General features: G+C 46.7%; 1 protein-coding gene across 2 annotated transcripts in view; it reads right to left on the bottom strand.

Moving 5' to 3' along the window:
* Positions 1-23,037, bottom strand: part of PIK3CD (phosphatidylinositol-4,5-bisphosphate 3-kinase catalytic subunit delta) — a 764,407-nt gene that overhangs the window by 276,124 nt on the left and 465,246 nt on the right. The window lies entirely within an intron of this gene.

Here is a 23,037-nt window from a genome sequence, read left to right as displayed (position 1 = left end):
ACAAGGTAAACTGCCTCTAGGCAGTCCCACAGCAGCAACTACATCATTTGAAGTGACGCGAGCGGTGTGTGATCGTGGGTGCAATGTGCACAACAAAATATCTCCGATGAGGAGGGCATGCTTGGGTAGCTTCAGACTAAACTGGCCAAAAATAAAAAAAAGAATAACACTAGAAACAGTGCGGGACATGATCCTCCCCACAAGATGAACATGGTAAGCCGCAGTTAGATCAGCATGGCCAAACCCTTCCAGAGCTGGAACACTCGCACTAGTCAGAGAAGCAAGTCAGCCATGTATGAGAAGTATACCTTTTTACTAAGGAATTTGTTCAATTTGTGTTTTCAATTTAGATAATTGTGGGAGTGGCCCTCATGCATCCATGATTGTATATAACATTTTTGGATGGCTGAGTGTAAGGAAGGCATGGTATCAAACAGTGAAGACAGACAAGTGATCACAGTTCAAGGGCATTTATTGAACTTTCAAAATGGCTTGGAAAATGCCGGTCTAATCCTATATCTAAAGATGGAAGCAAGACCAGCAAATAAAAATAATGCAGTAGTGGTAGAGTCTTGTCAAAATAAAAGGGCCTATATTAATAAACCTATAGCCAATCCTCACTTCTAAATACAAATGGTGTGGGAAACAATGTTATGAAAAAGAAAAGTTTTCAATAAATAATAGGCCAGGATAGTTGCACCGTTGGCTTCCCTTCCCCAAGTTTTCAGCACAGGACAAGGCGGCACACTTGAACTTAGCACACACTTTGGCTTCTCTAGCACGAGGATGCAGTTCAAAACCTCAGTATCAAGACCTTCTGTGCCAAAATTCCTTTGCCATTCAAAGTCTCTTATTACAGAGGGCCTGATGTGACAAACATTAACGTTCCTTTCTTCTCAGAATTTCCACATGTACAATTTCTTGGGTGATTAACTATTCACCCCGGGTGCACCTCCATCAGGCTCAGACCCACTTTAACAAAATGTTCTCAATTGGCCTCCCTAGATCATGATTGGACCACTTCATCTCCTTCTCCAATTTGTCCCTTTCTGTTTAAAAAATTGAAGACTTTCGACTGTGCGCTGGGTTTTGCTTGACCCGTTGCAGGACCACTTCGATTCACAAACTCTTTCTCCTTACAACTCCAGCTTTCACTTTTGCCACTCCTCTGCTGGATACCTTACAGAGACCTTTGATTGAGCATGCACTTGGTGCCGGACCACTATCAACGGTATTGTTTCTTCCTTTCAAAGTTCAAGCATTCTTCAGCAGTTTAACTTTACTTGTGTCTTTCATTTCACATGTTTTAACAATGTTCGTTCCAGCGGAAGTTATACAATGTTGCTGCTTGTAACCTTGGCTTCAACACAGACCGTCTGGTATTGGTCTCTCCAACTCACTGGCTGTGTTTGTTTCTTTGTTGCTACTTTGTTCCTGGAGCCAAGGACGGTGAACGGCAGCTGCTGCTTCTCCGCAACTCGACTAATCATGTCGGAATGCGGGTACCTCCGACACACTTTGCAGGATTCTTCGGACTGGTTTAGTGGCCTTATCGAGGGCTCAAGAAAGTAACGCTTTCTTGCCGGAAAGTTCAAGGGAATGTCCCTCCTTGCAAACCCCTCGTATTTAAACCACCTTTCGTCCCTCGTTCAGCTGCTGTCTCGAAGCTGCCGTTCCCTCGCGTGCTTTGCCTCAGAGTGTTTTTGTGCTCCGCCTTTTATCCGTGTGGGGCAGTTTAATGGAAGTCAGGTGTGTGTATGATGGTCAGTAATTGCCCGAACTCGCCTGACCATTGTATTGGAACACGTCAGGTACACTGCTTGGGTGTTAGTCCGTTTTCTCCCAGAGCAGGCTGTCCGTGCGAAAGTATTTGTATAGGAAAAGGAGTTGGGGGGCAGAGTCCCTACGTATCCTACCTTGTAGGATGGGGTAAAGGTGTTACAGGGAAGGGAATGCTGCATCTCACCATCCGTTGTCCCACTCCCCGAAGACCCCTCACCCAGGTGGCCCTGCCGCACTGGTAAACCCCCAGGAACTGGATTCAAAAGCAATGGCTGTGTCCTGGTCACCTGGATGACAGATCCCCGGGGACTAGTGGGTGAGACACCTTCTGGTTTATCACATGGGACAAACATCAAGCTTTGACCCTGGCCTTTTCATTAGGGTGTGAACAATTCAATAAGGGTGCTTGTTCTGGAGCACTTGAAGCGCAATATGAGAAAACATATGGCAATCCTAGACTACTCCATGAAGTTTATTCTAGAGCAGTTTTATTGACGGCACTGGCCAAAGCTTTACATGGCAGCAAAGAATAACCAAATATAAAGTTGTGTTGTTGTAATTTAACAGTCAGTGGACTACACCAGAACAGAGATACAACCTTCAGCCAGGCCACCAGTTCCATAGCAACACTGCACATTGACTACGAAGGAATTGTTGAGGGCGACATACCTGGTGCTAGTTTATTAACATTGAATGTGGTTCAAACTCCTTACACAGTATTACTACAGATACCTATGTGGAGTTTTTTGAACATCTACTTGCTGCATTTGTAATCCCAAAAGAAACTGTCAATGGTCTTCAATTCACAGCAAACCATTTGACAAGCACTTTGGAGAAAAATGCTCTCCCTCATCCAATGACGCATAACCATCCAGTCATAAATGTTCATGCAAATCGGTTCATTCAAACATGTAAGGCAACACTCAGGAAGAATAAAAACAGAACGGGGAGAAGGCGGCTATTGTTCAGAAAAGTTACTGTTGATCTACTAAGAAGCACCCATCACTGGGGAACCTCAGTTACATTACCATTTGGAATAGCACTGAGACACACCAGAACTCAGTACGACACCCAAAACCCATGATTCAATTGATTATCAGGCAAAGAGGGCTGTCCGAGGGCAACAATGGCACTATCCAGTTGATGAATGTGTACGGAAAGAGGACTACCAAAGACAGAATCCATGGATAAAATACAACATTATGGTAATATAATGTACAATGTATAAATTACACTGCCGCAAATGTGCAGACATTGATTAACTTTGCCCTTGGCTGCTGGCATCAAAGGGAGATGATGCGTAAGGACCCTCTCAGAGATTGTGCAAGAAGCTTCTATTTGCAACACAGACATCATTAGAGAATTATAATCCCTGACCCTCGAGATGCAAAACGTATGCCAACACACAACTACTGTAATCGGATCAACAGCACAACTTTGCTCAGGTTCCCAAATAAAATGTGCCCAGCACCTTAAGATGCATTCCAATTGGTGTTTCTATCGAAACTGCACATATAAAAGACTGACTGGCCCAATGTTTGCTCAGAGTTTGTGGGCAGACTCCATGCTCAGGAGAGCAGTATGTGTCTGTGCATTCATCTAGCCATAACAGATGTGGATGCATGGACACAAGCTGCACTGCTGGACATGGTACGCTTGCCCACAAAGTATGGAAAACAGCCCACAAAGTAAGGAAAACCTGCTGTGCTAATTGCAGCCTTTTGAATATTTGAAATCTTCACTCCAACACTGCACAGTGTACTTTTGTTCTATGGAAATTGAGTACATCCTCTTTTGTAATACATATTTGGATAGGGGTGCAGGAGCGGGTCTGGGATTTGCAAAAGCAGGCATGGCTCGACATCCAACAGATGAAGAAGGGACCAGACTTCAGTTTGTCAGTTGAATACCCTGGAAATGATCCAGATGCTGATCTTACCTTAAGCTTGCTTACAAACCTCTGACTTAGCGCACAAGGAGGAAACAAAACCAGCTTAAGAAGAAGGCATCACTCGGAGAAAGCAGACTTTGGGCCCCTGCGCAGAATCTTAAATACAGAACCATATAACGCCTGGCACAGTTTTTGAACATAGCCATTCCAACACTTTTTTTAAGGGACTCCTTTGATTCATATTCTATCTTTTTTTCAACATCTCTGATCACAAAATTTCTTCTGTCCATGACAAAGTCCCTTAACGATTCGGGGATGCAATCCTTGTCAATTCCCAGGTTCTTAGTACAACAACATTTACTTCTGGTGGGGACCGAGCAACCAGGACATAAAGATGTTTGAATAGGCCTGCCAGCTACCACCGACAATATTTAAGTCGGGACTGTAGGGTGAGACCACACCTCCCCTGTGTTGGCCGATTTACCTTCCAGAAGAGTCAGATAGGTCTGGCAGAATGCATCCGCAGTAACTATGGAGGTCCCATCCCGAGAGTCCTTTGATGATTCTAGAATGGCCTCAGTTCCAACAGATTTCAGAAGTAACTGGTCCATTTATAGTAACTGCGCATGCAGGATGACCAGGGCAAAGGCCAATATGTGACCAAGTATCCCCTGGAAACTGAGGTACACATTTTTCCTCCTGGGGAAAGGACCTGGCTTTTACTATGGCCCTCACCATGCCATGGTGTTTTTTCCATGTGGATTAACTGGTGTTTGGCGTGGAACAATTAGAAGAACAAGTTACTCTCTTACCTGGTAACGTTCGTTCAATGGGATGGTCTGACGACGTATTACATATCTATGACAGTAATCACCACAGCTGTGCTGCTTCGGAAAATCTTTCAGCATCTGCGTCCTGCTTCGATGACGTCGATACGCTGTCCTCGAGGGCCTCCATCAAGCCGACGTCACCGGATGTTATAAGTAGGACGCACGACGCCCGTAGCCTCAGTTGTAGTTTTTTCCCCAGAACGTGTGGCACCAAACCACTGCCAGCATGACCACAGAAAGCCTTGCGGAAACGTAAGCTGCAATCGCATAAGAAATTCTGTAGAGGGGCAGGTAGGGAGGGAGCGATATGGAATACGTCGTCGGACCATCCCATCGAAAGAACGTTACCAGGTAAGAGTAACTTGTTCTTCGAGGGGATTGGGTCCTCCGACGTATTCCATATCTATGACAGACTCCCAAAGCAGTACCAACATATGGAGGAGGGAAAAGAATTTAGAATATAGAAATTTAGAATGCCCAATCAAATTGCAGAGTAAAGTACCGCCTTGCCAAAGGCCAGATCTTGCCCATGGATAGAATCGAGGGAGTAGTGACGTACAAAAGTATGGACCGAAGCCCAAATGGCTGCATCACAGATGTTACGAATAGGAAAACCCCTCTGCAGGGCAGTAGAGGCAGCCATACCCCTAGTAGAATGGGCCTGTAAGCCTACCGGAGGGTCCTTACCCGGCAAGCAGTAACATTCAGAAACTGCCAAGATAATCCATCTAGACAAAGTCTGCTTAGTCACAGCTTGTCCCAAACGCCTTCCAGCGTAACCAATAAAGAGCTGATCGTCCACTCTGACCCGGGACATGCGAGAAATGTAGAAACGTAAAGCTCTCCTAGGATGCAACCTATGGAGCCTCTCCTCTTCCTTACCAGGATGTGGAGGAGGATAAAATGCCAGAAGAATAACCTTCTGGCTCAAATGAAATTCCGACACCACCTTCGGAAGAAAGGAAGGACGAACTAAGGACAACCCTGTCCTTATGAAACACAGTGAAGGGTGGCTTAACTGAAAGTGTCTGCAACTCACTCACTCTGCGAGCGGAAGTGACCGCAACTAAAAACACAGTGTTAAGGGTTAACAGCCTCAAAGGACAAGAACGTAAAGGCTCAAACGGAGCACCCATAAGGAATTTCAGAACAAGGTTCAAATCCCAACCAGGCACCTGGAAAGGTGCCGGCGGAAACACATTAGTGAGTCCTTTGAGAAACTGAGAAAGTAAAGGAATTTTAAAATAAGAACACTCCTCAGACGAGCGCTTAAATATAGACAGCGCCGCCAGGTAACCTTTAACAGTACCGACTTGCAGGCCCCTGTGGGCCAACGAAAGCAAAAAAGACAGAACTACAGGAATGTCACATGAAAAAGGATCCACATTCTTAACCCTGCACCAGTCACAGAACTTTCTCCAACGGCAATTGTACAGGGACTTTGTTGCCGGCCGTCTGACCGAAAGCAACACCTCCATCACGTCTTCATCTTTATACCTCAACCTTTCAGAAGCCAAGCGTGAAGGTTGAGGGATCTGACCTCTGGATGGAGAACCTGACCCCCCCCCCTCCCGTGAGAGCAGGTCGTCTCGGTAGGGAAGACGACGTGGAGGGCAGATGGACAGGTCGAGAAGGTCCGGGTACCACATCCTCCTAACCCAAGCCGGAGCAATGAGGATCATCCAGGAACCGAACCTCCGTAACCTCCGCAGCACTTATGGGATGACGGGGACTGGAGGAAATGCGTACAGCAGTGGGAAGGACCACTCCACCACGAACGCGTCTCCTAAGGCTCCGTTTGGAGGAAATTCCCGCAAGCAGAAGCTTTTGCACTTCCGGTTGACACTGGAGGCGAAGAGATCTACCTGAGGGGTCCCCCAAAGGGCGAAGATCTCCAGGAGAATCTCCTGAACCAGCTCCCACTCGTGAGAGTTCGTGCTCTGCCTGCTCAGAGCGTCCGCCGTCTCGTTTTCGTCTCCGGCCAGATGAACTGCCGAGATCGAAACTTCGGGCCCAGAACCAGAGATTCATCATCTGCTCCCCCGCCCCCCTTTTGTTGAGGTAGTGCATGGCCACTGTGTTGTCCGTCAGAATCAGGACATTCCTTCCTCGCACAGTCGGCAGAAAAGCCTTCAGCGCAAGCCTGACGGCCCACAGCTCCAACAGATTGATATGGAGTCTGGACTCTGACGGAGACCAACAACCGCTGACTGTCAACTCGTTGGCATAAGCTCCCCATCCCGTGAGGAATGCGTCCGTCCCGATAGTCACCTCCAGCCAGGGTAGCCAAAACGGAGCCCCCTTCATCGACGGCCCACCACAGAAGGTCCTTGGCAATGGAGGGTGGCACATGAACGGGGTCCGACATCCTGCCGGAGGACTGCGACCACTGCATCTTCAGGGCCCACTGCAGAGATCTCATCCGCAACCTGGCCTTCGGCACCAGAAGAATGCAGGATTCCATGAGGCCGAGAACCTCAAGAACTCGAACACCGGGAGACTCTGGGCATGTTGAAACTTGTGCACCATCTGCTGAATGTGATGAGCCCTCACCTGGGGAGGAAAACACTGCCCCAGGGAAGTGTCGAGCACTGCTCCTAAGTAATGGAGCCGCTGGGTTGGCATCAAATGGGACTTCAAGTTGAGGGAAAAGCCCAGCCTGTGAAGGGAGTGGCAGGTGACGGACAGATGATCAAGGACTTACTCGGGAGAGCGCGCCCTGATCAACCAATCGTCCAGGTAGGGGAAGATGTGAATCCCCCCTTTCCTAAGATACGCTGCCACCACCACCATGAGCTTGGTGAATACCCTCGGGCGGAGGTCAATCCGAACGGCAGGACCCGAGACTGAAAGTGCGAGTCGCCAACCGCGAACCTCAGGTACTTCTTGTGCTTCAGATGGATCGGCACATGAAAATAAGCGTCCTTGAGGTCGAGAGACACCAACCAGTCCTGAAGTTGAAGGGCCTGGAGGACTTGAGAAAGAGTAACCATCTTGAACTGGTCCTTCCTGAGGAGCTTATTCAAACCGCGCAAGTCCATGATGGGTCTCAATCCCCCCGTCTTTCTTCGAAATCAAAATATAAGGGGAATACCATCCCTTGTTCCTCTCCGCTACAGGCACCAGTTCCATGGCGCCTTTCTCCAGCAGGGATTGAATTTCCTGCGCAAGGAGCGGATCCGAACTATTCAAAGAGAGATTCCTTGGTGGATGGTCATGAGGCCTCTGCCGGAAAGGAAGACAGTAGCCGTGGGCTATGATCTCCAGAACCCACATATCTGAAGTAATGGCACGCCACTCTACAAGATGCTGTGCCAGCCTTCCCCCAACCGGCGAACCATGGGACATGGCCTCATGACTGAACTGAAGTGGCTGCGGCAGTGCCTGAGGGCAAAGAGGCAACTGCCCGAGCGGCCTTGGCAACTAGAGTACCTTGTTTTCCACCTCTGGCACTCCTATGGTGGCCCACTTGACTTGCAGCTCCTCTCGATTTACTAAAGGATGACTAATATCGAAAGGAACCTCCCCTCCATTGCTGTCCCCTAGGAAGTTGGCGAACTGCAGCGCTCAACGACTTCGCTGCAGCTTTGGAGGTCTGCAACCTCTCAAGGCGCTCGTCAGCCTTGCTGCCAAAAAGATGTTCACCATCAAAGGGCATGTTGAGGAGCCAGGCCTGCACATCAGGAGCAAACCCCGACTTCCGCAACCATGCAAACCTGCGTATTACGGTGCTCGCCGCCATAGACCGGCTGACACAATCTGCCATGCCCAAACCCGACTGAACGGCCTCACACATGGCATCCTTGCCATCCTGTACAATAGCAAGAAAACCATCCCGTTCCTCCCCTTCGGGAATATGTTCAGCCGCCAAGGAAATACGGTTCCACAGAGTGTGCGTGAAACGTTGGCTGCCTGTAAAGTCATACCCCCTGAAGAAAAAACACTTTCTTCGTCCAGCCATCAAAACGCTTATCGTCCCTATCAGGAGGGATGGTAGGGTACGGCGCCTGCTTTGCTGGGGCCGTGGACGCCTGCACCACCAAACTCTCCGGAGTGGGGTGCGTGGTCAAGTAGCAGGGGTCAATACTGATTGGGCAGTATTTTCACGGCAAAGACGTGCTCACTGCCGGGAGACTCTCCGGAGCAGTCCAAGCTGCAGCCACCCTTCTTTGCAAAGCCATATGGAATGGCAGTACTGGGTCAGTTGGAGGACCTTGGTCGAGGATGTCTGTCAGGTCATCCTGCAGAAAATCCACAGGTGGCGCAGACCACCCCAAGTATTTCGTGACCCTCGACATAAGGCGCCGGTATAAGGACTCGGCATGGGTGCCAGGCTCAGGCCGACAGAACTCCACCTCCGGAGAGGTGTCCAGACCACTGGTATCGTGCAGTGACTGACGAAGGTCTTCAATCTGGCTGTGACCAGACAAAATCTCATCAGGCACCTCCTCAGGCACCAAACCTTCCTCAGATCCTTCATCCCCCTCAGAAATATAATCCAGAGGTTGGAAAGAGGGCACAGAAAAAGGGACACAGACATTCTTAGCCTTGGCCAGAACCTTTTGGGGGGGTGGGTTTCCACCGTGCCACGGGGTACCTCCGACAAAGCAGCCTCCAAAGGTTTCGAGGGCGTCTACGTCGAGCGAGGCACCGACAACTTCGACAGCGTCGACACAGGCCTCGAGGGCGGAGCCCCGAGCGTGTCCTTCGACAGCCTGGGCGCCGACGACTTCCTCTGAGGCGGAGCCTCAAGAGAGTCCCTCGACGACCTTGGCGCCGAAGGCGTCGATGTCTTCCTCGAAGACTTCACAGGCTCACGCAGTCTCAAGGGCGTCGAGGACCGGGTCCTGGAATGGGCATGTCTAGAGCGACCATCCTTGTCCGACCGGGACCTCGAAGGTGCCCGGTGGTCACGACGACCGCTCGAACCCAAAGGCATACGAGTGGTGTCTCTAGTACGGTCACGGCCGGCGTCCTTCGACGGCGCGGACGGACTGGAGCCCTGCAATTGAAAAATCGCCATCCTCTCCTTTCTGAAGGAATCCCATTCCTCCGGAGTGGAATGCTTGTTGGGACAAGCAACCCGCCGACGGGCGGAGTCCTCGGATGAGGACGGGGAAGGCGACCTGTGACGGTGCTCCTGTGAGTGCCTCGAAGAGGCAGAGGAATGGCGAGACCGACTCATGGACCAAGACCCCCCGGACTCACGACGACGATGCGGAGTCGCCCCTCGAATCGTCCGTCGAAAGTCCAAGGATCGTGACTTGCAGGGCTTGGCCACCTTACCCACCGACAGCTTCTTCTTACGCTCCTGCAAGGCCTTCGATGTAAGCGACTGGCAGTCGACACAGTCATCCGTATCGTGGTCCTCCCCGAGGCACCAGAGGCAAGTGTTGTACGTGTCAGTCAACGACATCTTGGACCCGCACACCCAACACTTCTTAAAACCCGACCGCGGGGTGGAAGAAGCCGAAGACATCATTTCAATATACAAACGAACAGGTTCGAAGAACCGAAAGAACAGGATTCAGTAGAACGGAGGCGCGCCAAGATCTCCGAAGCGAACACGTTCGCGGAAAAAACGGAACTGAGGCTATGGGCGTCGCGCGTCCTACTTATAACATCCGGTGACATTGGCTCGACGAAGGCCCATGAGGACAGCGTATCGACATCATCGACGCAGGACGCAGACACCAAAAGATTTTCCGAAGCAGCACAGCTATGGTGATTACCGTCATAGATATGGAATATGTCGGAGGACCAAATCCCCTCGAAACATAGGTTAAGAAAAGACTGGTGCAAGGTAGCTGCCTGCACCTGCGTCAAGGCTTGGATAAGCCAGCTACTAGTCAACAACACACACCTTGAGAGGTACTCGTGAGACCGTGCAAATACCAAACTCTTCACAGGCAATGGCCTCATTGCAGGGAAGTAAAGACCTGTTGCACTGTCACCATCGCAAAGTGCTCATCTGGAATGTACTGGTTTAACCAGGAAAGAGACTGGCCTCCTTTTCCCCCACTGCAAAAATGAGTAAGTAGAATCAGCCAAGGGAAAAAAAAAAAGGTCTTCAATGGCTTCTAAATCCAGCATTGACGGGATGTCCATGATCAGCTATGATAAAACTCGGAAGATGAAAAGGAGTACCTGGAGGTGAGGACAGGAAGTACACAAGCATACTGTGTAACAGGTTTCTGCCACTCAAGTACATGTATGCAACCCCCACCACTTCAACAAGTCAATGGAAGGTGGTTTTCCTGATTCATTAGGAGTTTATCAGTCTTCCTTTCTGAGGCTGAGGACCCTGAACCGATGAACCGTTACCCTGTTTCCCCTCATCCTGGTTGCAGGAATGGTCTTGGCACAAACTAGGCTCTTGGAAGGTACAAAATAGCCACATTCTCTCTCAACCGTCCTTAGAATGATTTATAGAGAATTACGTGGCTGCAAGCTTGGATATCATGCCCAAGGACTTGGAAGTAATAGAGTCAGTTTGACACTGCTCCACCACAGCTGCCACAAAAACCTGATTCCCTCGGAAGGGATGGTCGAACATCTTACTGTGAGACACCTGTAGGAGGCATGCAGGTTTTTCCCACACTTGTCTCGACATGCCCACCTGCCTATTCCCTGGGAAAGCAAGGTACTTCCACATGCTGTTTCAGCCCGCAAGAAAGGCATCTGAGTTAAACTGCCCAAAGTGGAAAGACGAATTATGGTAACTCCCTTTACCAATATTGCTAATCTCCCTCTTATACTAGTGTTGGCGTGGCCAGGCCTCTCTACTTATGGAAGGATGCAGCCACCATGTAGACCTGAGCGGCAGGGTCTGCGGCAATACTTAGGAATTCAGCTGGCATCAACTTGTACTTAATTTCCAACACTTTATTTGTGAATGTTGATAAGAGCGTTTTTTCTTAGATTCAGGCCACAACCCTTGCACATTCCTTTGGATAGGAAATCTACTCCTGCCTTGGAGGTCCCATCGTCATCCGGTTTTGGCCCAACCCATTATTGGGAATGGAATGAAAGGTTTTACCCTTGTATATGGCCTTATTGTGCTCCTCTGATGAAGTGTATGGATCTGTGTCCTCCTACAGTAGCTGAAACACTAATTGTTTGGGAGATTCGTATGTCACTCTCTTGTGGGGACTTAACCATCTACCCTAATGGAAGAAAAAATCCAAGAGCGAAGCAACATCCCTCTAAAAGAGGTAGAGATGGCAGAGCAGTCAGGCTTAACCAGATGGGGGTGAGGGAGGGGGCTGGCAGAGAATAACTGTTCATCCACAAAGTTAACCAAAGAAAACACCCAATCGAAGTATACTGACAAAATAAACACGTAGTAAATATCTGGTTACAAGAAGTACTTTAGGCACAGATAACATAGGATGGGATCAGTGTGAGCATAAAAAACACACTATCCATGAATATCCATTGCACTGCTGAAAGTAACATGTAAGTCCACTATCCATTGACCAGCACTGTATACAGCCAAGGTAGGGGAGGATAGATATGGGAACAATAGAGGTATTGAGTGATATTATCGCTGGGGAAAACATCAAGGGTGGCTCGATTTTTTTTTTTTTTTAAAGGCACTATCCAACACTTCCCCCAAATATTCTAGGACTGGAGTTGGATTATATAATTGCACCAGTTCTAAAGTATGTTGGGGAGAGTGATTAGTGCCTTTAAAAACAATATCAAGTCACCCTCTATGTTTTTACCAGCGATATCATCACTGGTAACCACAATACACACAGCAGGCCCTTGCATCCACAAACTCTTTACCAGGACCGGAGTGGCCACACTGACATTTATTACAACCTAACCCTTCAGCATATAGAAACATTGATTAGACAAATGCACACTACACTGTTAATGCATAGACTCAGAGGGGAAAGAAAAAAGGTAACACTACAAAAGACAAACCCAAATGGCAAGATAAGTTTAGACTTGCAGCACTAGCCACAAGAACTCATTACACTCAGAGAAAAGGCAGAGATACAAATGTAGCAATAAGTGAAACACAACAAGGCATTTCAATAGCAGGGGAGTAAGGCAGGACTTCACGAATGCAAAGAAAAATCGGAGCATCACACAAGGCGAGAATAATTCAGGCTGATAGTGCTAGCCACTAGGCCTCACTACATACTTAGGCCAGAAAATGATACATAAGTAACCACAAGTGAAACAGTGTAACAAGGCCTTGTCTAAACAAAAATGTAATACAGGGCATTAAGAATGCAGAGAAAATCATCAGGAGCATCAGCTAACATTCCAGTCTTTAGACAAACTCCAGGGACCCAGAAGCAACCCATGACAATTGTCATTGTCCAGGTAATGCCTATAAAAGTTACTTCTAGAAGACTTTAAGGTAACTTTTTAACCAGGAGTGAGTGGAGCCTGCAATGGATTCCCTATGGGCATTCAGGATGAACATACTCCCTTGTCTTAACACTTACAGGGTTTTAAAGTTCCCCAAGAATACAGGACAAAGTCAGTAGGCAGTCCTGCAGTTGTGGTGAAAAACCAGGAAGTCATGATTCTACCTTACATGTGCATAGATGGCCAGCAACTCATTCAAGGGGACACCAGAGAAGATCCTCTTGAAGAGTCTCGGGTCTAGGTTTGAGATGCAGCAGACTGATGAGACGCTGCAGTCCAGTAAGTCATGGCCCACAATGTAAGCCAAGAGCGAATGTGGTTGAAGCATCCCTGCAGAAATCTTTGACCACCAACCAAGGGAACCACTGAGGGTAAATATCACGTATAACTCACCAACCCAGGGCCCAGAGGTAGGTACTCTTGGTTGTTTCTGAAAATATAGTTCCAGAAAGGCAAAACAACCCCACTATTTATTTATTTATTTACATTTGTTGAGAGCACAGCAGCACTTGGGCATCGTGGCGCTTGTTACAGTGGGTGCTTATAACTTGGTTACATACAACAATACAGACAGCAGCCCAGAGGCATCGAGGCGCTTGTTACAGTGGGATATCATAGCTTAGTTGCGTAAAAAGATACCGACAAGCAGACTATGAATAGATAGTATGCGAATTAGAGGAGTATAGAGATAGTAGGTGCGCGAGTCTGAGCAATTAATTGAAGAGGGCAGTTTTGAGGTTTTTGCGGAAGGCATGGAGAGACGTTTCGGCTCTGAGGGCAGTAGGGAGCGCTTTCCATAGCTAAGGGGCGAGATATGGGAAGCCTATTCCTCCTGCCTTGGCCCTATTGATGCACGGTACTGTGAGCTGGTTAGTGTAGCATAGTCTAGTGGGCCTTGTTGATTGTGATCTGGATAGTATGTCTGATAGGTATGCGTGTGCTGAGAGGTGAGAGGTTGATGCATTTGTGTGTGGTTGTGAGAATTTTGAATGTTATGCGGTCTTTGACTAGGAGCCAATGAACGGTCTTTCTTGCTTTTGTGATGTGGTCTCTTTTAGGTATACTAAGAGCTGCTCTGAGGGCGTTATTTTGAGTGGTTTGAAGTCTAGCTAGGTTTTTCTTGGAGGTGCCAGCTAGGAGTGCATTGCAGTAATCCAGCTTGGCTCCTATAGTAGCTCTGGCAGTGGAGAGGCAGTTGTCCTTTGTTAGAAACTGCTTTATAGCATTGATCAATTTCGTGCTCAGAGCGGAGGCAGAGACAATGGCCCTGACTTGTTTATCCATGGGTAATGTGGCGTCAATGTGGACTCCGAGAGTTTTAACAGAGGATAATACTGGGATGACAGTTGTCAATACGGAAGTTGAGGTAGAGAGGGTCCAAATTGGCTAAGGTGGACTTTTGACCAAGAATGAGGATTTCAGTCTTGTCCCCGTTGCGGCAGAGGCCGTTAGTGGGCATCCAAGCTTGGATGGTGGAGTAGATTTGCTGTAAGGTTGTATCGTCTTTGTGATAGATCCCGATAAGGGGAAGGAGCACCTGGGTATCATCAGCATAGTATGTGATCCCAAGTGCATCCAGTTTATCAAAGAGAGGCTTAGTAAAAAGATTATAAAGAGTGGGGGCAGTACAGGATCCTTGTGGGACACCAAAGTGAATGATGGTGGGCTCTGCATTAGCTATGTTGGAGAACACTTTCATAGCTCTGCCTTCTAGGAAGGAGGTGACCCAGGTTGCTGTGTGCTTAGCGAAGTGCGCAGCATGCGTGAGATGATTGGTGAGGGTGTTGTGGTCAACCAAATCAAACGCTGCTGAGAGGTCTAAGAGGAGGAAGAGGGCAGGCTTGCCCTTGTCGAGGATGTTAGTGATTTGATTTTTTAAATCTAATAAGGCGGTTTCAGTTCTGTGCCCTTTGCAGAAACCCGACTGTCTCTTTCCTAAGATTGAGTTAGTTTCAAGGTAACGTTGGATTTGTCTGTGGGCGTCCTTATCCAATATTTTTAGAAGAACGGGACGGTTGTTATGGGTCGGTAGTTAGGTTGCGAGGGGTCTAGCGTAGGTTTATTTTTTTAAGGGTGGGTGCACCCAAGCCTCTTTAAGGCTGTCCGGAACTATGCCCGTTTTGAATGAGGCGTTGATGAAGGCGGTGAGGAGAGAAGAAAGTGGCTCAGCACATTCCTTGATGATTTTGGGTGGGCACACATCGCCCTTGCATTGTGATGGTTTGAGATGTTTAAGGATGTCAACGACATCTACTTCTGTGATTTCCGAAAATGAGAATTTCGGAAGGTTGATATTTTTGGAGTTGGGCAGGGTCTGTGTCAGGTGGTTCTGCTTGGGCAATGCTTTGTAGTGGTCTGTGATTTTGTTTTGGACGAGGTTTATTTTTTTTTAGCGCAGCAGTTTGTATGCTGGTGCACCATGCTTCATCTTTAACTATTTCGTCGGTGCAGATGGGGGGAACTGTTAGTTCTTTAAAGATTGTGAGGAGTTCTTTAGTTTGGGAATACGGAGCAGAGATCCGATGATTATAAGCTTCAGATTTTGCTCTGAAGATGGCGTCTTTGTACTTTTTATTAATGGTTTGGAAATTATCTTTAGTGATGTCACAGGGGTTGATCTGCCAAGTTTTGAGCGCCTGGCGTTTGCTTTTGCGCAGATTTTGGAGCTCCTCTGTGAACCAGGAATTGGAGTGGAATGATTTTTTCACTTTTTTATTCTCTAATGGGGCAACAGTGTTAATTGCACTGGTGAGGGTGTCTGAATATCTCAGCTAACACGTTGGGGTCTGGTGAGAATGGTGGTGCTAGGCATGGAAGGTTAAGACAAGCACTGATGTTGTCCGTCCGCAGTGAGTTTTTTTGCGCTTCTGACTAAGGTGACAGGTGCTGGAATGGTAGATTTGGTGCATGCGGTTAACGGAATAGTGAATAGTAGGCAGTTGTGGTCTGTACATGGGAGGCCAGTATTAGAAACGATGGCTGTGTCACAATTATGTTCTATTACCCAGTCTAAGATGCAGCCTTTCGCGTGAGTGGGAGACGTGATTTTCTGCGAGAAGCCCAGATCGAGGAGGTCCTTAGTGAGAGAGGTGGCAGTTTTGTCATTCTGGTCGTTGAATCCTAAATTTAGATCACCTAGGAGTAGTGTTTTGGTGGATTTTTTAATGTTGTCCCCTAGAAGGTGGGTGACGACCTTGGAAGTAGTAGTGGGTCCCGGTGGACGGTACATGACATGGATATTTATAGTATTTTTTAGGAGAGAGTGCTAGTTTGGCTGATAGGATGTCTACATTCCCTTCTCCTTGGTAGGGTAAGGGCCTAATAGATATTGCCTCTTTGAAGATTAGAGCTACCCCCCCTCCTATTTTGGAAAGCCTGTCATGTCTGATGATTGAGTATCCTTCAGGTAGAGTTAACGTGATGGCATGGCTGTAGGCCTCGTGAAGCCACGTTTCCGTGATGGCTATTATGTCCAGGTCTTGACTAGAGAGGAGGTCATTAACTTCTAGTGCATGGGCTGTAAGAGAGCGTACATTGAATAGTGCGCATTTGTAGTGCAGAGGCTGATGGTCCTTTTAAGATAGAGGTGGTGGGCCTATTTTTGTTGAGGAGGTAAGTTGTTTAGTGGTGTTGTGGCTGGGCAAGACGTGGGTCGGCTTAGCATTAGTGAATTTGCTGGAAATTAAGCACTGGTGGTTGGTGTTCACTCTGAAGGGGGTGCGTTAGCCTAGTCAGATGTTTTTGAGTGCTGCTAGTGTGGTAATGGCAGGGATGCTCATAGGGTGGGTGCGTGATCCAAGTCTGAGCAGTCTGTACTGATGGTTAGGTACGTGTGCGACTACATGCGTGGTGTGATGAATAAGGTGTGTGGGTTTCTGCAGTACGACCATCGTGAGAGGATTGAGGCTGCTTGAGTTAGAGTGGTTGGTGACCTCTAACCTATGATGAATTAGTATGCTCTTAGAGGTGAGCAGAGAGCCTATTATGCATATGTAAAGTGGCAGGGTGTACATGCTGCGGAGGAGGGCACAGTGCATTAGGTAAGTATACAATAATAGCGCTTGACTAACAATTGCGGTGTAATATTAACTGAGCAAGTACAGCTATGTTAAAAAACACAAACATGCAAAGTATAGCAATTCGAGCAGTTTCCTAGTTAAGGGTAAGAGATCGCCCCACATCGAGCACTGTTAGGTAGGAGTACATATATTTGTTATGTGGGGTATGGGCTACAATGCTTGAGACATGCTGGATCACGGATATTGCATTGATTTCATTAGTGTTTCACTGGACATGTAGGAGCAGAGAAAAACATTCACTTGCGTTGGCATACATGATAGAGGCAAAAAGACAACTTTTAAGGACCAAACTTTACAGTGCATAGCGTTGTGCTAAGTGTCCAGAACTCCTAGCGTTGGTCGGGCGGATATGTCGCCGCGTGCTTATCGGAGTGGCAATATCATGTGGGGGTTCCAAGAGTATGCCGGTAGGTGGGGGGTGTAGGGGGGGGGGGGGGGGGAAGAGTGCCTTCACATGCGTGGGCATATAATGTTATAGCGACGAAGTGTGGCTGTGCCAAGGTATTAGGACTGAATTAATTAGCACTATGCTCGGAAACCAAGGACAAGATCGGAACAAAAACTCTGACCACGAGAAAATGTTGAATTCGGCACTGTGGAATAGAACGTAAAAAGAAAATGCCGGGTAAGGAGAGCAGGGTTGTCCCCCGCTCCCTTTACTCGACATTAATTGGATTTGGGGGTTGCAGGGGTGTCCCCTGCATCCATAAAAATGGAAGCAGGGAACAAATACATTTTTTTTTTTTAAAACAGCACCCTGCGACAGAAGTTCTGCCTCTCAATGAGGAGACGGAACTCACGTTGCAGGGATAGAGCCGCGCTGAGGAGCAGCAGGTAAGTCGGCGGCAGCAGTAAGAATGGATGGTAAGGGGGTGGTGGGTGGGGCTATAGGGGGTCGTGGGTGTTGTGCGTGATTATTTCGTTAGGGCATGTCGAATTTGTGATTTTAGAATTCAACATTTTCGTATACGAAATAATCACATACATCTGCATGTACAGTTCTGTTGCAGGGAGATTTAAGGGATCCAGCCAAACAGGCTCTTGGTCCCCACACAAACGATGGCATCACTTTCAAAAAGGACGGTTACCAGTCAAATGGTCGAAAACATTTGGTCGACAGACAATTTGGTCGACACCATTTGGTCGAATGCCAAATGGTCGAATTTTTTTTTTTTTTACCCGTTTTTTAGTTTTTTTTGGGGGGGTCCCCCCCCCCAGCCCCCTTTTTTTTCTTTTTTCTTTTTTTTCCCCACACGAAAACCCACAAAACATATATATATAAAAAAAAAAAAAAATTCGACCATTTGGCATTCGACCAAATGGTGTCGACCAAATTGCAGTCGACCAGTTTGTCGTCGACCAGTTGACTGGACACCAAAAAGGACGTCTTGGAGTGAAACCCGAACCAGTCTGAAGTAAAAGTAACGGCGGGGGGTGGGGGCAGATGAATCCAGCGAAGCATGTCGCAGGGGCTCAACGAACAAAGGAAGGCCCACCAACAGAGGACAGTCTAGATGAGCTGATGAGGGGGTACTGGGAAGACTGAATGCCCTTTCAAACGATCACAGCTCCCAACACCAAGCTGGGAAACCCATGCAGTAAAAATGGGAAGCAGCTGTAAAATCGTCCAGAGAAGGGTCTCAGCAAGGTTAGTTTGGCCTAGCTGACAAGTAGGACCTAGGAAGGATGCCCAGCAGCCAAAAAACCAAAATAAGAATCTCAGATAATATCTAGAGAACTCTCTTCCTAAAAACACAGCAACAGCACAAATAAATTAATAATTCGGCAGGTAAATAAACCTATTGAAAATTGCAGAATTTAGCAGAATGAAAAGGTAGCTTTAAGTTATTCCATACATACAGAGGCTTATCTAAGCCAGCCCACTAATCACACAGAGGTTTAAAAGAAGGACTTTGGCGGCCTGCCAGTCAGAAATGCTCAAAAAACGCCAAACACCTAAGATCACACCACAGGCAGTGTGATGGCATAGCCTACACCAGTTTAAACGGTATCCAGTGAAAATGTATCTAACAAAAATGTTGTCACTGAAAAAGTCGTGGTGAAAATACCTCTGCAATGAAAACGTTGCAAAGCAAAAAAGTCATAATTCTGCTGAAAAGGTAGCCAAAATGTAGTGTTGCGTAAGGTAATTGTTAGGGTTAAGGAGGATTTAGTGGGCTTGTGTTTGGCTGGGTTAGGGCTAGGATAGGGTTTGGAGTAAGGATAGGGGTTAGAGTAAAGTAATAGTGATTTGGTAAGTCGTTATGGTAGATTGAGTGCCAGGGTAGGGGTTATTGTAAGGCATGGGGTAATAAAATAATGTTTTGGGTAAGTGTTAAAGAAAGTGATAGGAACGTTTGAGAGGGCTGGTGATGTTAGAGTAGGATAGGGGTTAGGATATACCTAGTGGTTAGGGTCAAGTAAGCATTAGGGTAAGTGGTACAGTTGCAGTTAGGGTAAGGCTAAGTAGAGCAATGGTTTGGATTAAGGCAAGGACTACGTACTTTGTGCTGAGCTGGTGATGGTATTCGAGGTAGGTTCACTGTTCATTTTCTATTTATTTTGTATTGCGTCACATGCAAATTAAATACTTTTGCGCTCTGAGGGATTAGAGTTCAGGGTAGAATGAAGGTTGTAATTCGAGTTAGGGGAAGGTTTAGGAATAGATGTAGGGTGATTGTGGAGGTTTTGTTAGAGGTTTGGATCATATTTAGGGTTACAACCTTGTACTTTTGTGTATTTAAAAATTGCTTTTTTGGCAACCTAGCTACTGACAACATTTTCACACTTTGCATTGAAGAACTACATTCTTTTTTAAACGACTTTTTGCCGACTACATTTTCAAATGACTACATTTTCCTGGGGATACGTGTGATCTCGTGCAGAAGGGATGTGACCAAGCAGTTCAGGATGGACTGCCCCTTTTGGGGTGGGACCAAGCCTGATTTGCATATGGTCAATCCCCTTTTGTAATTACTTGGCAGTCAAAGAAAAATGGTCTGGAGGGTTGCCCAGAGCAATGATAGAGGTAAAGATTAACTCTAAACTTTCCAGTCATTTTTCCTGTGGACATTTTCACATAGAACCGTTTAAACTACAATAGAGAGTAGTGTCCCCTCCCTGTTGCCCTGTCGGCACTTTGAAATACAATTTACTTGATCTATAAGCGCCTTACAATAAATAAATAATTGGCTGGGTTCAAAGTAAACTCTCCTCATGAACATTGCCATTGTAAGCCCTGCCTTGTGGTTTCCCCGAACAAAGGCAGCCCAAGTAACAAAATAGAAGAGGGTAGGACTTAGAAAAACACATTGGCACCCTGATGGCTACCGAAAAGGTATATTGGGATAGTAATGCGGCTGGTCAAGCCAAAACTAAATTATAACGGTCACCAGCCTTCCCCCAAAACCAATGTAGGGTCACCCTTGGGCATGAATGGAGTCTTAAAAAGAATCCTTGTCCTAAGAGACTTATAGACTACCAAGAACCATGTACTTAAAAAGGGTTGCAATGGCTGGGGGATTTCACTAGAAGTCCCATTGACCACAAAAATAGGTTATAGAGCCCAAAAAGTAAAGGGAAAAAGCAAAAAAATGTAGGGTACCCTAAAAGGTCTCAGCAGGGATTGGGCTGCCACGATCAGGGGAGGCTAAACTGGTTACTCACCAGGGTAGGGAAAGTACTTTAGAAGGGACTAGAGTCATCAGCACAGTTTGTTTAGGCAGTACATCCCTGATCAGGGGCTAAAAACAGTGAATTATGACATCATATGTTATGATAGATTTCCAGCAGTGCCTCTGCAAAGGCTACTGGCATAAGCACAGAGTATAGGACCATAGGTCAAAGAGCACCCATATGTGAATGGTAGCATCAGGGGACAAAAGGCCCCAAGAATGCAGAAACCCCAGAGTTATAGGTCGGCAGCAGGCCATAGTTGTATCACTGCATGGGCATCAAAAACCCCTGTGCTGAGGTGCTCATGGGTGGCAGGCCAGTTGAAAGTTTGCTATAGTTGGCCAAATCACAGAATAATCGCAGCAGTCTTGGATGAGTCCAAACTGCTATCCTAGCAGATGTTAGTGTCCCATCTTTCTTGTACCACCAACACAGAATGTCAGTAAGAAAGTTACCATACATGTGTAAATGAAGCTGTATAGCTGACCAGCAATTGTGTGGCTTGTGATCAATCACAATGTGGTTAAGACTGTGTAGATATTGCATGCAAATTTACTTGTGCAGTTTTTAAATACAGAGATTTGAACTGAATTTCAAAATGGGCTCATTACCCAATGATGCATGGCACGTTATGCATGTTATGCAGGATCCATTGATGATGCTCAAATTGTTTTATGAAGAGCCTAATATATAACTGGAAACAAACGTAAAAGCTTAATGGCAAAAACGATCATGGTGAATGTGGAGAAGTGAACTGAAAGAATATTTAAAAGTTGTATGGATCTTTTTTGTATGGTTCTCAGCATAGAGCCAAGAACACATACAAATTATTATATTAAGTCTAAAAACTATTTCTTAGAGTTTGACTAACTGCCCCATAGTTAATGTATTATACGGGCAAGTGGGAATTTATGCGACACATTTAAAACAAAAACAAACATCTCCTCAAAAGCAACAGCTCCTCGTCTGTGCAATCTTGTAAAGGGTATGTTGAAGGGTTCCAATTCTGGCAATCTGTGTATGGTCTACAGCATGGAAAGCAAAGATCTCTGACATGAAGCAATCTGTGTGGAGAGTGGGTTGGGGGCGGGGCAAGCTGAGCTGTTCAAGGAGCATCATTAGGACTATAAAAACAATTGTTGAGTCACTGTAGCGGGGCCTTCATACAGAGGATCTCAAACCCTTCCTGTCCCTTTCAAACAATAGCAGGACTACATTAGTTCTGCAAATTGCCAGGCGGCCAGAACTTCCAGCACAAAGTTGCCAGCTTTTCTCTCAATCTCAGTCAGGGGAAAGTTATTAGGGTTTTTGTTACTGCTGTTGTGTTCAATTTCAGTTTTAACCAATTAATTGCAGAGGACAAGGACTTTGATGTTGATGTCTTAAGGCCAACAACTAATATGGTGGGCCAACACTAAGGCAGAAATTCCTGTTTCATTTGGGCAATTAAACAGGGGGTGGGGAGGGGGGGAGGATTAGTGAGCTGTTGATGATTACTCTTTCTCATCTACTTACACCTCCCAGCCCTGATCACTCCCCATTCTACTCTCACGGCTTCCGATTTTGCAACGTACTTTCTACTAAAGTTGCTTCTCTTCATGCCGCTATTGTTCCCTCTCCTTTTCCTCTGCCTTTTCTTCCCCCCAGCTCTTTTAGCTCTTACTATGCCCCCATTACTAACTTGGAGACCTCTTCTCTTCTGACTCTCTCCCATCCCACTGGTTCACCTTCTGATCCTATTCCCTATTCTCTAATACTCAAGGTGTATCCTTCTCTTGTCTCCTATTTTACCACTCTCCTTAATACCTCTATTCTCACATCAATCTTTCCTTCTTGCTTTAAGCATGCTTCTATTCTCCCCATTCTTAAGAAACCCTCTCTTCCTTCTAATTTCCATCCAATTTCTTCTTCCCTACCTCTCGAAACTACTTGAGCGGTTAATCTATACTCCGGTTTCTACCTTTGTAAATGATAATTTCATTCTCCCTTCTCTACAGTCTGGCTTCCGTCCCTGTAACTCAACTGAAACTGCTCTTTTGTTTGCGATTCCTTGCTCTCTGCCCATTACACTAAGCACTCTACTCTTCTTATGCGTTTAGACTTGTCTGCTGCGTTTGACACTGTTGAACACACTTTGCTGTTATCTTCTGTTTCCTTTTGGATTTGCTGACTTTGTCTTTGCCTGGTTTCGTTCTCATCTCTCTAACCGTACTTACTCAGGCTGGTTCCTACCCCGAAACCTTTCCTTTTCTTCATGGCATTCCTCAAGGCTCTGTTCTTGGCCCCTTTTCTCTTCTCTCTTTATACTTCTCCTCTTGCTACAATTATCTTGTCCTTTGGGATTTGTCACCACTTTTATTTATGCTGAGGACACTCTACTTTTTCTATTCCT

The sequence above is a fragment of the Ambystoma mexicanum genome, chromosome 8 (genome assembly GCF_040938575.1).
Source record: "Ambystoma mexicanum isolate Mex_15411 chromosome 8, UKY_AmexF1_1, whole genome shotgun sequence".
NCBI lineage: Eukaryota > Metazoa > Chordata > Amphibia > Caudata > Ambystomatidae > Ambystoma > Ambystoma mexicanum.
This window is presented reverse-complemented; position numbering and strand designations above follow the sequence as displayed.